We start from the raw sequence: 16,922 nt of genomic DNA on the forward strand, positions 1-16,922 counted from the left end.
GGGATAAATGATACTTACAGTGGAGATTTTAAATTTAAAGAGGAATTTATTTCTCAATTCAAAAGTAATTTAAAATATGAAAATGGAATGTATACAACTAAATTATTCTGGAACGGTAAACCAGAAAACTTGTGTAACAATTTCGCGGTAGCAAAACGAAGATTTCGTAACCTAAGTATATAAAAATGAAAGAAAATGATTGAGTTTATAAAGAATATAGTTAAGGAGCAATTAAAATTGAATATCGTTGAAGAATGCCCTTTCGACTTAGAAGAGAATTCTTATTATATGCCTAATTCAGCTGTAGTAAGATCGGATAGGGAAACCTATAAAATGTCAGATTGGTTTTCGATACATCGTCAAAAGGTAATGGGTGCAAATCTCTTAATGAATGTTTAAATTCTGGGCCACCGTTGAATCCCAGAATTTTGGATGTAATCTTGCGATTTCGCGAATATGAATATGCATTCAGCTGTGATATTCAGGGAGTATTTTTTACCATAGGAATAGCGGAAGAGGATAGAGACTATTTATGTTTTTTCTGGTTTCCAGATGAAAGTGATTCAAAAACTTACAAAATTTTACGAATGACTCTCGTTCCCTTTGGAGTGACATCAAGCCCATTTATCCTTGCTGTGACTATTAAATACCACATTAGAAAATATAAACTTGAACAAAGCGAAACTTGTGAAATGCTTGACTCGGCACTTTATGTAGATGATCTTTTTTACGGAGCAAATACAATAGAGAAAACTTTAGAACTTTCACAGAGCGGTGTAAAAATTCTTAAAGATGTGAACATGAATTTAAGAAAATTTAATACTAATTCGGATAAGGTGAGAAATTTATGGAGTGAACGAGGTTTGTCTGATGTGACAGAAACTAAAGAACGTCCTTTGAAGGTTTTAGGCATAATATGGAATACCGAAGAAGATACTTTTAAGTTAGATGTAAAACCTCTACTGGACATGACCTGTGATAGGAAGAATTCAAAACGTAGTATACTTCAGACAGATTCGAAGTTATTTGATCCTATGGGAATTGCATCACCTTTTATTGTTCTCATAAAATTATTAACGCAAGAAATATGGGAACTTGGTTTAGGATGGGATCATGAGCTATCAACTGACTTGAAGAAAAAATGGTATAATTGGTGCTCTCAGATTTATCTGTTGAAAGATTTGACAATCGAAAGAAAATATTTCTCCATACCATGGAATTTGGTGAAAGAATTAGAACTACACATATTTTCTGATGCTTCTCCTAAAGCTTTCGGAGCAGTTGCGTACTTCCGTTACGTGTCAAGTGATGATTGTATTTATACAAGTTTTATCACTGCGAAATCTAGAATCACACTGCTTAAAAGGTTGACATTACCGAGGCTTGAACTTATAGGAGCTGTTATTTTTTCTAGACTTTTCCAATATTTGAAAACAAATTTTAAATTTCCTATGCCTAGGGTATATATGTGGACAGATTCCTTAATCGCCCTTCAATGGATTAAAGGGAAAGCTTCAAAATGGAAACCTTTTGTATCGAACCATGTATCCGAAATCCAGTCTAGAACTGATCCTGCTGATTGGAATCACTGTAGTGGGCAGGATAATCCTGCAGATTTTGTATCTCGAGGAGCTACCGTGGAAAAGTTTATGTCCAATTCGATTTGGATGCAAGGTCCAGAATGGCTTCGGTTGAAGAAAAGGGATTGGCCAAAAGGCTGTAATTATGAAATTTGTCCAGAGATTTCTCCAGAAATATATTGCGAAAAAAGAAGTAAACTGGAAGAAATATTGTCTTTTGTGTGCAAAATGCAATCGAACTTGACACATTTAATTGATTTGAATAGATATAGTAGTTTAAGAAAATTATACCGTGTTACAAGTTGGATACTACGATTTATATACAACCTTAAATTTAAAACTAAGCGATGTGGTGAACTAAGCACTGAAGAACTTAACAAGGCTGAAATTATCTGGACAAAAACTGTTCAAAGTGAAGCTTTTGCTGAAGAGCTGTCCTCTTTGAGACAGGGTAAAACAATTTCTAAGACTTCCTCTATTCTAGAACTGAATCCCTTTCTTAATAATGATGGGATAATGCATGTTGGTGGAAGACTTCAGAAGTCAAGACTTTCTTACCTTCAAAGACACCCAATTATTATGCCCTCAAAACATCACTTTGTGAATTTATTAGTGTGTTATGCACACAGCAAAGTGTTTCACGGTGGAAGTTCTGAAACTTTGATAGAAGTACGCGAAAGATACTGGATAATTAAAGGAAGACAAACTGTTAAAATTATCTTAAGAAAATGTATCCTGTGTAAACGATTTAATTCTTTTCCTGGTGTGCAAGTTACTGCTCCTTTACCAGTAAATAGAACAGAAGAATTACCTCCTTTTTCTGAAGTAGGTACAGATTTCGGTGGACCACTTTATACCCAAGACAGTGATGAGAAAAACTACATCGTGTTGTTTACTTGTGGAGTAACGCGAGCTCTTCATTTAGAGTTTGTTGGGAGCATGACCACAGAAACATTTCTTCTTGCTTTTCGACGATTCATTGCTCGTCGAGGTCTATGTTCTCAAGTTTTGACGGACAATGCCAAAACTTTCAAACGATCAGAACTTGAACTTAAAAATTTGTGGACTGTCATTAGTCATTCAACAGTAAAAGACTTTTGCGCCTCCCACAAAATCCAATGGTGCTACATCGCTCAGAAAGCTGCATGGTGGGGTGGCTTCTATGAAAGACTAATTAAATCTGTAAAACTTGCTTTACGAAAAACTCTCAGAAAAACTACTTTATCTCGAGACGAATTAGAAACTCTAATTATTGAAATTGAAGGTGTTCTTAACTCTCGTCCATTAACTTATGTTTATTCTGAATTACAGGAACCTATGCCTCTAACTCCAGCTCATATGCTATTGGGGCGCAGGGTGAATAGTTTGCCTCCTGCCAGGCTTCATTTTGATTCTAATTTAGTTAATAGGAAAATGCTAATTAAAAGATTTAATTATCGAGAAAGATTGGTAAGTATGCTTTGGAATAAATGGGAAAATGAATACTTATTAATGCTGAGATCTGTTCATTGTGTTAAACCTTCAGGTAAAATTACTGAATTTAAAGTTAATGATATTGTATTAATTCATGATGAAAAGCTACCTAGATATTTTTGGAAATTAGGAAGAGTTGTAACAGTATTTCCTGGCAGAGATGGAAAAGGAAGGTCTTGTGAAATTAAAACAGGTACATCAGTTGTTAAAAGACCTATGCACCTTTTATATAATCTTGAAATAAACGAATAAATTTAATTCTTTATTATATGTTTATTAATCTGTATTATTGTTACAGGACTATTCCATATATGTGATGAAAGTTTAATGTATGTACAGGTATTGAGTTGCCAGCTTATTATCTTTATTATACTTTATTGCAGGTAACTTTACAAATTGTTTAAACATGAATGATTTGTTTATATAGTAAATAAGTGTAGTTTCTTTAATATGTGAATTGATTGAACTTTACATTGTAAGAGTTTCTTTTGTTAAATGTGTATTAATGTAAGTGTTTGAATGAACCCCTGGTCATTCGAGGGGCAGTCTGTAGAAACTGTATTGCACCAGATGGTGCTGTGTGTGCTTGAATTCTTCGGACTAGTTTAGAACCTTGATGATTGCGAAAGATGCAAGACCAACGCGAAACATTAACCAAAGTTTATATGTGCTTCTCTTTGTTGTAAATGTATTTAATTGTGTCGTCAATAAAATATGGAGAAAATGATAAAAAGCGAGAACATGTCTGACAGGTAAGTGAGAGTTCTTTATATTTTGATTTGAATCGAGTTTTAGCGACAAAGAATGTATATGCATAGTTAGAGATGTTTTTATTTTATTTGGCTTATAATTCCTTTCTAAATGTAGTATTTCATCTTGATGTACTCCATCTTTGATATGATTTAAATCAAATTCCTCGTCATTATAATTCACTTCCGATAGTGAAGAAAGTGACAGAGGTTATTGAAAACGAAAAAATTTTGATTGACAAATTAGTCGGTATTCTCGACACAGCAATTATAGGACTTGAACAGCAGAACTTTGTAACTGAACAAGAAATTATGTCTGTTTATAGAATTAAAGAGAATGTATTATCACATAAAAAAATGAAGCAACTTAAACAACTTACATTGAAAGAAATGTTTAATAAAGTATACAAATAAATATTAAGCTGCTTTTTTTTTTTTTTTTTTTTTTTTTTTTTTTTTTTGTAAATTTTGATACCCTTTAGATCATAATTGTTCTTTATTTCATAAATTACGGTTTCATATTTTTAATTTTATAATTTCTGCATGCCATCTTACCAGATTTAAACTGATGATCTATAATCCAGAAAAATCGATAATCCGGAATCGCCGAAGTCCCGACAAGTCCAGATTAACAACTTTTGACTGTACTACAAGCTACATTATAATACCACTGCTTATAACATATATAAAAATGGTAAGATTTTTCATATAAATATTTATTTATACTGCTTTTTATTTTTTTTTTTCAGCTTTTAATTATCGATTCACTTTTGATGGTTTATATAGTACCAAAATAGAGAAGGTTATGTTTTCTTCTCTTTTTATTTGTTATTCTTGAGAAAGATAATTTGATTCAGTTTTACCTCCAACTGTTCTGCACTATTCCTAGTAGCAGTGGGTGCACTGAGTGCCCCCCCTTTTTTTTTTTCCTATTGGATTTCTGGCTTTCTTTATTTAATTTCTTTTTATCACTGAGTTACATGACACAATTACTCAATATATTTCGTGCCCCTCATATATATTCCTCCTGGCTTCTAGCATATCATTTAGAGACTTCTGACTTATGATAATCAGGTACAATGTACAAAGGAAAGTACATCATGTTAGTAAAAGGAATGTTATGAAATCAAAACCTTCTTTTAAATACAAAATACAGTATTATCAATACATTCATATTCATACAACGTTTTTAATATGGTATGGTCTTCAATTAAGCCTTCCTTTCAAAAATGGCACATGGCATGTAATTTACTCTTTTCAATTTTCAAGAGTTAACCAAAAAAGAAGAGAGAGGGAAAATACTAAAGTAAATACTATGTACAGTAAAAGCCCAACTATCTGGCAATCAATTAACTGGAAAGATCAAGCAATCAGAATTCTTCGGAATTTAAGGGAAAAAAAAAGTTTATCAGAAAAATTTAGTAAATGGAGAGATTTTTTAATGCCATTATAGCACTCATAATGCCTGTATATATTGTTGCCAGAGTGATTTATCACCATTAATGGACAAGTATGACATCATAACAAAACCAAAAGAAGTTTGTTTTCGTTTAACTTATCAATTAATTCTTCATAGGGTGATTTAATTTGTGTAAAGACGGATAAAAATTCTACTTTTCCTCACATTTTAAAAAATGATTAATATTTGGGACTGCATAAAGTGGTATATTTTCAAGGTTACAGGATCTAGGCATCAACAAAAGCCATGATATGCAACTATGAAAATGATAAATAATGGTGATGCAATTATAAGTGATTTAAGTTTTTTATAAGCCATATCCATGATTTGTATCATTATCATCTAATTAAATAATGAATGATCCCATTTAAACTTCTGCTGGTATGATTGGTGACATCTCCACCAACTTTCATGTTTAGCAGAATTTCATATTCAGATCAAATGTTTTACTTCCATATTTAAGGCCTACAAAATATGTCAGCTTTAACATCTCAAATGCGTCCCCCCCCAGAAAAAATCTTACTTAATTTTAATTGTAGGTTTTTGATCTCCAAATTGGTAATAAAAATTATTGTTCCTATAGTTTTAGAGTAGAAGTTTTCCTCATTGACTTGGCTTTTTTAACATAATTCTGTTTTCTGTAAACTCAACTACATGGATTTTTCATGCACCTGGAATTCGGCATTTCTCAAGCTTTCCGGATAGACGAGCTTTTACTGAATATATGTGTATATATAAATGCACACATAATATTTACATAAATGAACATATTGAGAAATAATAATGATTAGCATTTTACAGCATGCACACATTACAAACAAGAGTAATGAAGCCTCAAAGCATCAATGCAGAGGTATACTGAAATGCCGATTTTTCATTAGGAAATCCTATTGACTTGTTTTTTGTGCTAGAAATCCTCTTACGCTTATCTAAGGATAAAATCATTCCAAGGTGTCTCACAGTTTGAATGTAGAAGAATTATAACCTACCAAGACTAATAGTTACCATAACATACATTTAGTTGATCAACCCTTTTTCTCTCTGAGCATTCCTCTGAAGCATAGACAAAGTTTAGTACCATACTGGAATAATGCTCTCTCTCACTAGCTGCATACAGTAAACAATTAAAATACAGTATACAGTAAACAATTAAAATACAGTATACAGTAAACAATTAAAATACTCAGATTCAGAGTTCAGTTTTAATTCCACCTAATTTAATATTTGATTAGTTAATAACTATTCAGTTATTTCTCTGAATAAAAAATAAAGCCAGAATATATTATTTACCATGGTTAAAAAATGTAAAAGTATGAATGGTTTCAAGATACCAATAATAATTTATTTTTCACAAATATAAAAATAATTTGGAAAGTGATTGTTTTAAGATAATATTAAGTTGGCATTCTAATATAATGTGATTGTTCAGCCAGTAAAGAAAGAAGGCAGAAACTGCAGTACTATATTTGCAGCGACAATCAGCAAAAATTAAAACCAGAAAATACATATAGTGTTATACCGAAAATCTTCCATTTGTCAACTGGCAATAAATCCTTGAAAATATAGCATTATTGAAACATCTAAGCAACTCAGTTTAAAGCACTTTGCTAGCAGGTAACTAGTATAAGTCCATCTCTTAATACAAGGTGTGGCTATTAATTTCCAGGACTGCTCTAATAACACCAGAAGAGATGATGTGAAAAAATGTAACCTTTAATATGTTTCAAAGTAATCCTCTGCTGTAATACACTTCTGTTCTCAGCTGTATAAGTTGTGGAAACAACTTTTAAAGTCCTCTTTCGGAAGGCTCTTTAATGTCAATGTCACGTTCTTCTTGATGTCTTCAACATCCACAAAGCGTGTTCCTTTGATCACAGTTTTGAGTTTGGGAAACAAAAGAAGTATGGCGGTTGATGCAGGACCTCATGCTTGGCCACAAACCTCTTCACTGGCAGCGCAATGTGGGGGCGGGCATTGCCATGCAACGTGATGGACATTGAAGAGCCTTCCGAAAGGGGACTTTAAAAGTTGTTTCCACAACTTATACAGCCAAGCACAGAAGTGTATTACGGCAGATGGGGATTACTTCGACACATATTAAAAGGTTACGTTTTTCACATCATCTGTTCTGATATTATTAGAGCAGTCCTGGAAATTAATAGCCATACCTTGTACTTTACTTTTTTACAATTTAAAAGAAACATTGTACAGCATACAGAGTGATAAATTGATAATAAAACCTCTCATGTCAAACAAACAGGGTTCGTAGCCACATTTTAGTTAAAAAAATAAGCACTTTTCAAGCACATTTTAAGGAAAAAATAAGCACCTGTCTAATTACATTATACACAACTGCATAACCTTAAAAGCAAAATTAGACTTGTAATTTAAAATATGAGCAATGCAATATTTATTAAGAGAATGAGCATTACCTCAACCATGGAAAACAATTAACTTTTCTTTTTTTAAATTTTAAATGACAGTTCAATTTACAGAATTAGTTTACAATGAGAGGGGGAAAAAAACTATGCAGAACTAAACTATATTACAGTCAAAAGTCGTTAATTCGGACAGCCATAATTCGGACCTAAAAGCTACAAACTTTCTGCGCATGCGTCAACCTTTACAGTTGCAAATATGCATGTGTGAATGCGCAAAATACGTTTACGCATGCGCATTTAATGTATAACGGATGGTATAAGCTAAGGTAAAATTATCTAATTCAGTTAATGTTGCAGATTGTATTGTTCCTTAATCTTCGAATTGGATCTGGCTTATTACCTTTTGCAGACTGTTAGAGCAATTTTATAAAAGTAAGCTTGAACTTTCGATTATGTCAAATAGAATTTCCGATATATATTTACTAGTATGTAAAGGATCTACAAAGCGAAAGTATGTTTCGAAGTCCATTAAACAAAAAGTGGAATTGCTGCAAAAATGGATAAAAGCAGATCCTTTGTTTATCTAACCATTCCGAAATCTGTTTATCAATTTCACGCTGCTCTACGGCAGGGGGAACGCCGAGGCGCGCAATGAATTGGAAGTTGATCTGTCAGCACTATCCTTATCTTCAGGGCAGATGTTTTTATTTTATTTGGCTTATAATTCCTCACTAAATGTAGTATTTCATCTCGATGTACTCCGTCTTTGATGTGATTTAAATCAAATTCCTCGTCATTATAATTCGCTTCCGATAGCAAAGAAAGTGACACAGAGGTTATTGAAAACGAAAAAATTTCGATTGACAAATTAGTCGGTATTCTCGACACAGCAATTATAGGACTTGAACAGCAGAACTTTGTAACTGAACAAGAAATTATGTCTGTTTATAGAATTAAAGAGAATGTATTATCACATAAAAAAATGAAGCAACTTAAACAACTTACATTGAAAGAAATGTTTAATAAAGTAAACAAATAAATATTAAGCTGCTTTTTTTTTTTTTTTTTTTTTTTTTTTTTTTTGTAAATTTTGATACCCTTTAGATCATAATTGTTCTTTATTTCATAAATTACGGTTTCATATTTTTAATTTTATAATTTCTGCATGCCATTTTACCAGATTTAAACTGATGATCTATAATCCGGAAAAATCGATAATCTGGAATCGCCGAAGTCCCGACGAGTCCGGATTAACAACTTTTGACTGTACAAGATTTAATGATGAAATTTCAGTTCAAAATATAGAAAATAAATAATAATAAGCCATATTAATTGCATTCGTTTGGCACCTAATAATAAATACAATTTATTTTTCCATTCATATTAATATTTAAATTAAATCAAAATTCTGAACATTTTCTAAATTTTCTATTGCATAACAGCACATATATTCCAAGCAAAGTAATTTAAGTAAAAAAGAGGCACATTTCTGAAATCAGAAGATGGGAAATTGCTTCATGCAGTCATCCTTTAACAGTAAAAGCTTAACTAACCTGCATACTCGGAAATTCCCGAATATTTCGGATAGTAACTGGAAAAAGAGGAGTGGGGAAGATTGTAGCCGTTCTTTAGATTTCTCGGCTAAATAAATGATTTTGACATTTCGATACGTGCATCATATAAAAATAGACCAACGGAACTGAGAAATATTCTGCTTAGAAAACACAGTAAAACTCTTTTAAGTGTTCATAAACAAACCTCAGACTGAACATCAAAATTAATGATCTCTGCAGAATACCCCAAACGTTATTGCGCAATACGTGCAGCGTAATTCTTCCACATGTGATATTATGCAATCGGAATCAACAGCTGCCGGTATTCGGAGAATAAAGAACTAAATAAAAGAAAAGAAAGAGACTTATTAATCTGGGGTGTTTCTGATTCTAATTTTCAACAGACTGCATTACATTTCCGGAATAGAATCAATCTTCACTTAGGTTGGGTAGACCGCAAAAACTTTTAGTCCTATTCAATCCAGATCAGACAGTGACCAAAAAATAATCCGCTGCTTCAATATTAGATATTTTGCGGAATCTTCGCTTGGGTTGGGTAGACCGCAAAAACTTTTAATCCTATTCAATCCAGATTGGACAGTGACAAAGAAAATGTCCGCTGCTTCAATATTAGAGATTTTTCAGAGAAAGGGGAGAACCTCCCAACCTCCATACTGTTTAATGTATTGGCAGAAAAAAATTAAATTATGTTGACTATTCGATTACTTTCCTTTTATTTAAGCCATTCCGAATATTATCCCTTAGAAAGCTAATCTGTGTAAAAACACACCCATTTTTTGGAAGTTTATCTATACTTCACCAGTTACTGCAACTATATTATTATAAATATTCATGCATATGCTCATAATATAAGCATAACGATCATAATAAACACAAATATGAACTGACCACGCGGAACGAGAATGCAAATTATTAAAATCTTGATAGAAATTCAAACGTGTGCAGTATTTGGATGGGAGGAAAAGAATACCGAATGTACAGGAATTTTCTACCATTTTCGCAATTCTTTGACCAATAGAACGACATGCACCTGTCTGTACTCTCGCGTGCACCATAGGTTACGTTAATGCAGAGAAAGGGGTGGAAAGCAATTTCCGGGAGTATGATTCACCATCTGATGTTGCATATAAGGAAGAAAAGTTGTTTATTTAGTTTCGGCTTTGGTACGGGGAAAAAATGTGCATTCATTAAAAAAAAGGATTAAAAAAAGCACTAAAAGCAAAAAATAAGCACTAAAAACAAAAATATAAGGGCTTTAAAGAAAAAGTACGCACCTATAAGGGCCTTTATATTTTATTTTCAAACATAAGGACTTATAAGCACTTGTAAGGACCGCTATGAACCCTGAACAAATTTGAATGTTAGTATTAAACTATATTATAAAAAGACAGCACACACTTGAAAGTTAAAAAATTCTAGTTGAAAGTTGTGTTCAACTACTTTGTTTCCCCCCGAGAGAGAATCGCCGGTTTGAAAAAAGGAACATCACACACTCATCAGAGTTAAATGTGGCCTGACTCATTACTCCCAAGATACTCGTCATTTTGTGTTTCACAACTTCCCAGAATTGAGTGAAAATGAAAAGAAGTTGTATTTATGGTTTAGTTGGTCATAATCTCCTCACTCTGCAGGGGAGCTGTTTCAAGATCGCATCAAGGTAAGTTCACTTAAAAAGACGGGTTATAGGAATGCATTTCCACCCCTTCCCTTTAGCTGGTATTGGAATGGAACTACATTTCATTTAAAACATGCTTTTAAGGGATCATTTTTGTTAATTTTAAGATAAAAGACTAAGGAACACAGTAGAAATTTTTATCCTGGATAAGATGAAGTGCATTTTTTAAATAAGGTCTCGACAACTGTTGAAAAAGGAAATATTTCTAAGACCAGTTTCAGATGCAAAATATTTATCTTTGGAGATGGAGGGGGAAGAAAGAAATATTTGAGTTCTGCAGGATGGTGAAGTGGTTAAAAAATGGTTATGTCATAAACAATGAATCAATATCATAAAAACACCAACTTTTGTATTTTTCTGCCAAGTTTTGTTTTCATACCATTTATTATGTAGACAGAAAAAGCTAAATATCTCTAAACTGTTTAAAACTTAGCCGAAAAGAAACCTCTATGAAACAGGTTAAAAGAACTTGTTGGAACAGACCAATGAATTTAAAACTGGAAGTACAAAATAGCTTATAACATTTCTCAACAAACAACAAAAAAAAAAAAAAAAAAAAAAATCCAATGAAATTATGCTGAGCATCAATAAAAAGAAAAATAATAAATACTTCATGTTTCAACAGCAGTGAGCATATAAATGGACTTGAAGAAATAGATTATTTGCATTTCAAAGATATATACAGTCGGATTTGCATTTTATTAACAACTTTTCAAAAAGAAAGCTTCAATCAATGCACAGGAACTAACCAATAAACTAGAGGATAATATAAGACATTCATTCAAAAAAATAAATGCAAATTAAATACAAATATAGTAGTAAATGCATCATGAATAAAAGAGTACATGCTTAATAGCATGCTCTAAATTTTACGAAACTCATGATAAATGTCTTTAAGCAGCCAATCTAAGTTTCAATCAGAAATATATAACTATGGAATGAAGAAATTTTTTAAATTGATCACGAACTGTCACAAAATGACTGCTCATGGAGGAGTAAATAATTGGCAGAAATGGAAGAACAATATCGTGTTTGAAAACAAGCCAACAATGAAACACACACTGAGAAAATGTTCGATTAAAATGTTTAAAGCTAAACAACTAGGCTGATCTTTTCATTCCTGTCTCAACATCTGCTAAAAACGACATAAGTTTCTGTAGTCAAAAACACATTGCATGGGCCCATACAGATTACAGAAAAAGATATTTATAAGTAAGATATAGACTACCCGACATTGAAAATGCAACACCAAAAAGGAGTGGTCTGAAAATTATGCAAATTTCAGGGTAGATGCACGTCACCAAGTTATGCATATGATGTGAAATGCACAGCTCTACAGCACATATATAAGAAGATATAAGGGAAGGGACCTGCAAAATGTTAATTTTTTGTGCCATTATTATTTCTGCTAGGGAAATCATCATAGAAAATCTGTTCTTGTCTCAGAGGACATGTGGAATAGCAGAGAATGCCAGGCCATTGTCAATGGAGGCAATTTCAGCAGACGAACGATTTTAAGAGTGGCGTGGTGATCGGACTGAGAAGGACTGATCGGACAGGTTAGTCTATACGGCAAATCTCAGCTGACACACACCTGGATGCGTCCACAGCGCACCGGCTGTGGCAGTAATGTTTAGAACAAGGCAATGTGGCAAGTTCAAGTCGTGCCTGTGCAACCACAGTGATTTCAGCACGCATCGATCAACACATCTGCCAACAAGCAGTGGTGCACCTGCATATTCCTTCTACCTCCATTCTGGAGCATGTTCAAGACACCCTGGACATTCGCATATCGACCAGAACCATTTGCCATCGATTGGTAGCTAGTGGCTGCACTTGTGTTGTCCGTTAAAAATGACCCCCACATAATACACACCAAAGTCTGCAATGATGCCAGGCTCGAGCAACATGGATGATGAAATGGCACAGGGTCGTGTTCTCAGATAAGTCATGCTTCTGTTTCTTCAATGATGGTCATGTGCGAATGTGGTGTCAATGTGGAGACAGGTCCAATCCGGCAGAAAGTGTGGAACACCCCACCGTGCAACAACGCGCATCATGGTTTGGGGCACAACTGCGTATGATTCCAGGTCACCTCTAGTTCGTATTCAGGGCACTATGACCTAATAATAAGTGGATGATGTGCTGCAGCTGGTGACACCCCTACTTTCAAGGGAGTGCCCAATGCCTTTGATCATCAGCATTACACCAGACCAAACACTGCTAGCATTAGCCAATGTGCTCTGCGAGGCCATCATTCTCTCCTGATCTCTCAACAATTGAACACATCTGGGATGTGACTGGATGACATTTGCAGACCCTGCCATTGCCACGTTCAGAAGACGAACTGTGGCAAATGGCTGACAGGGAATGGAGGTCTATTTCTCAGGACAGTATTGTAGTCTCATTGATTCTCAACCTAGATGTATTACTTCGTGTATCGCCATCCAATATGGTTCTACAGCCTACTCAGCCGATGCTGTTCTCGCTCTGTATTATGCATATGATTTCAAAATAAAGATCACTTATTGTTCATTGCCATCTCTTTCTGTTTGCCGAGTTTCATCCCTTTCTGGCCATTCCTTCTTGGTGCTGCATATTCAACATCAGGTAGTATATATTTAAAATCATAAAAATGTAGGCCTTTCCATATTGGTAGCTACTGAAATAGTTCACTTTCAGTTAGTGAACAGACAGCAGAAGGCTTCATATAAATATTGAAGAGATTTATCAAACAATGAAAAATTAATGTATTAATTCTGGAACGTACAGAGCCTTTTTAAAGAACAAATATAGAAGTATGAGGGGGAAAGCATTTTGATAACCAGAGGTTGAAGCCCTTTTTTAATTTTTATTTATTTATTTATTTATTTATTTATTATTTTTTTACATAAAAGAAATAATTTGGAAATTTAGAATAACTTACAGCTTTTAGATGCATTACTTCTGGAAACATCTTGTTCCATCTTTTATGTTGTATGCAATTTTGCACATAGATTTTAATATAAGACGAACAAAACAAGTTAATACTGTGCCTAGGCACAATCTGTCTTAAATCTGGGGAACTGGGTTCAGCATTAAAAGTGAAAGCAATCATGATTAGAATATAATGTGGCAAGCCAGGCATCCACCTGAAGTGAACAAGTAGAAAGGATACCAAACTAATCTATGAAAAAAAATTAACAAATTACTTAAATATGAACTGACTTATATTGACTTAACAAAAAATTTAAAGTTCTGTAACCAAGATTTTAATACGTACAATTATACTGTTATACAGTTATTCTGGAATTACATGAAGAAAGCAAATTTTTCCTTTTTCACATTTTAATATTTTATATGCTTCAATTCTAATTTATTTTCCACTAATATAAATTTAATGTTTCATCAAACCTCATAAACTGTTTCAAAGTTTTTTCCTTTCTCAAACTAAGAAACTACCATTTGCATTAATACTTCTCAAATTTTCTTTTCCATTTCTCAAGGTTCTTCAAATTTTTAATTCCATTTGAACTTTTCCTCAAATTATTTCAGTAGAATTAACTTCATAGAAAAGTATATAGTCCTGTCAATCATTGTATGTTTCGGAAATAAATTTATAAATGGATTTTTTTTTATCTGTAGTCATTAATAAGTAATTCAAAAAGCATTTCATTCTAATATTTCAAAGCTTTTTAACATATTACAGTACAAATTCTGAAATCTGGACTAGTCGAAACTTTGATTCCGGATTTGGGATTTTCCAGATATTAGATCATCAATTTAAATCTAATAAGATGGCATGTAGAAATTATAAAATTAAAAATATGAAATAATGAACTATTTATGATCTAAAGGATATCAAAATTAAAACAAAAAGCTTAATATTTACTTGTTTACTTTATCAAACATTTCTTTCAATGTAAGTTGCTTCGTTTTTTGGTGCTAATACTTTCTCTTTAATTCTGTAGACAGACATAATCTCTTGTTTAGTTACATTGTTGAAATCCTGTAACTGCTATTTCAAGAATTCCGACTAACTTGTCAATAGAAATTTTCTAGTTTTCAGTAATTTCTCTGATAGTGAATATCACAGTAGCGATACTTTCTGGATCTAGAACAATACTACAGATTTCGGCATTCATTAATTAATTGATGATTGAGAAGCATTATCATCACAATGAAAAATGTCTTCTATATCATCTTCATTTATAACCCCGGCTTCCCCACATTTCTTTACAAAATCCGTTAATTGGAAAATTTTACCTTTGTTTTGCGATATCCGAAAACCTTTAAAATTAGCGGCTATCATCATCAAATTTAGCTATCGTTCACTAACATATTTGGCTATGCATCATGAGCTTTGCAACTAACAAGAAGTTGTTCTGTTAAATTTTATCTCGCTTCTATCGCGCACCGAGACAATTAAGCCTGAATTGTATTAGTTAAGTTATTTATTATATTTATGTCTATTTCTTGCGCATGCTTAAGGCTTATCAGAGTTCTGAAGAAATAAATTCCCACCATATACTTAAGCCTTATTGATGGCCGGCGCTAGATACCTTACCGCCTGATGCAGTCTGTGTGGGTCCTAAATTCTGCGACTCGATGCGGCCATACGAGCCCTGGCACTGGTTCTGAGTTTATGTGAATAATACATCAGTTATTCTTAATTCAAATAGCCCTAACTGTAATCTTTGAGTCTATGAGTATCATCAACAAAATCGACTTTTAGCATATGGAAAGAAATTTTTGTTTAATTTTTCTTTGCCAATATTTCTTAGTGCATTTAACTTAAATCTGTAATCATTGCCAAGCGTAATGTCAACATAAAAGGTTACCATACTCCTTTATTATTCAATTAGTAGCATAAAAAATTGTTTAGGTATCGCTACATGAGTCATTACTCAATTTGTCATGTTTTCATAAACATGCGGTGATGAAAGGAAAGTATAATAAATAATTATTCACCAGGTTGGCATCAGATCAATGATGTATCTACGTGGAATGCTTCGGTTTGAAACATATGCCAAGTAGATATGCAGCAATGAAGCCAAATTACTGATCGTACAAATTTATGTTAAAATTATTGTTTCTTCAATAACAAGGTATTTTATTTAGTGCTGAAGTGAAATTAAGAATCAGGATGTACCAGGTGTTTTATTATGCACGGAGGGGGGGATCATGCGCATGCTTAAAGCCTACGAAAAAAACGTTGTTGATAGTTTTGATGTCCGGATTTTAGATAATTGCGGATAATGGACGTCCGGATTTCGGACTTTGTACTGTATAAGGTATTTTATGACAATTAACAAATTTTTATGATTTGGATCTGTACTATTATCTCTTCTTTCTGTTAGCCCTCACCAAATGAGTTCAGTATTTCAAATGACAGTTTTGAAAGTTTAAGATATAGAGCTTGGCAGCAAGAGTATCAAATTTAATTTCCATTGCCTAAATTTGCCACTTTGTATTTTGGCATTTAGCATTTGCTAGACGAATTTACATTGCATCATTAAAGTTTCAGCCACCACAGTTATGCATAAATCATGTAGTCTCACGTTATGATAACTTTTTAGATTTAAGTTTAATTTTTTTCTAAATTGTTAGTTTAACATTATTTCAATACTTGCAAATGTGGAGTTTTTAACGTATGCACAAACTGTGTCTTGTTGTTAAACTGAAGCTTACATAAAAAGGTATATACAGACAAAGCAATAATTCACTTCACGGTGTAATAGGGTCTGAAGGATTTCAAATTTATATTACACATCTCATAAAATTGCACGTTAGAAACTTAAAATATGCCTAGTGTCAATTAATGTATAAAAGAACATATGTTGTATGATACAAAACCTTTATTTATTTCCATAATACGCAGCAATTTATTTGATTAGTTTTGAAATGGATAAGCTTGTATTCTTAGTTAATATGAGTGGCAACAGACAACTATATGTGCATTTGCATATACCCCCTCAATTCTCCAGAAAATATGCAACATAAAAGTGTTGCTATGCTTATGCCAAGCACAGAGTTTACAGCATGCACTATG

The sequence above is a fragment of the Stegodyphus dumicola genome, chromosome X1 (genome assembly GCF_044657685.1).
Source record: "Stegodyphus dumicola isolate Sdum_Otavi_A_Nest chromosome X1, ASM4465768v1".
Classification (NCBI taxonomy): Eukaryota; Metazoa; Arthropoda; class Arachnida; order Araneae; family Eresidae; genus Stegodyphus; species Stegodyphus dumicola.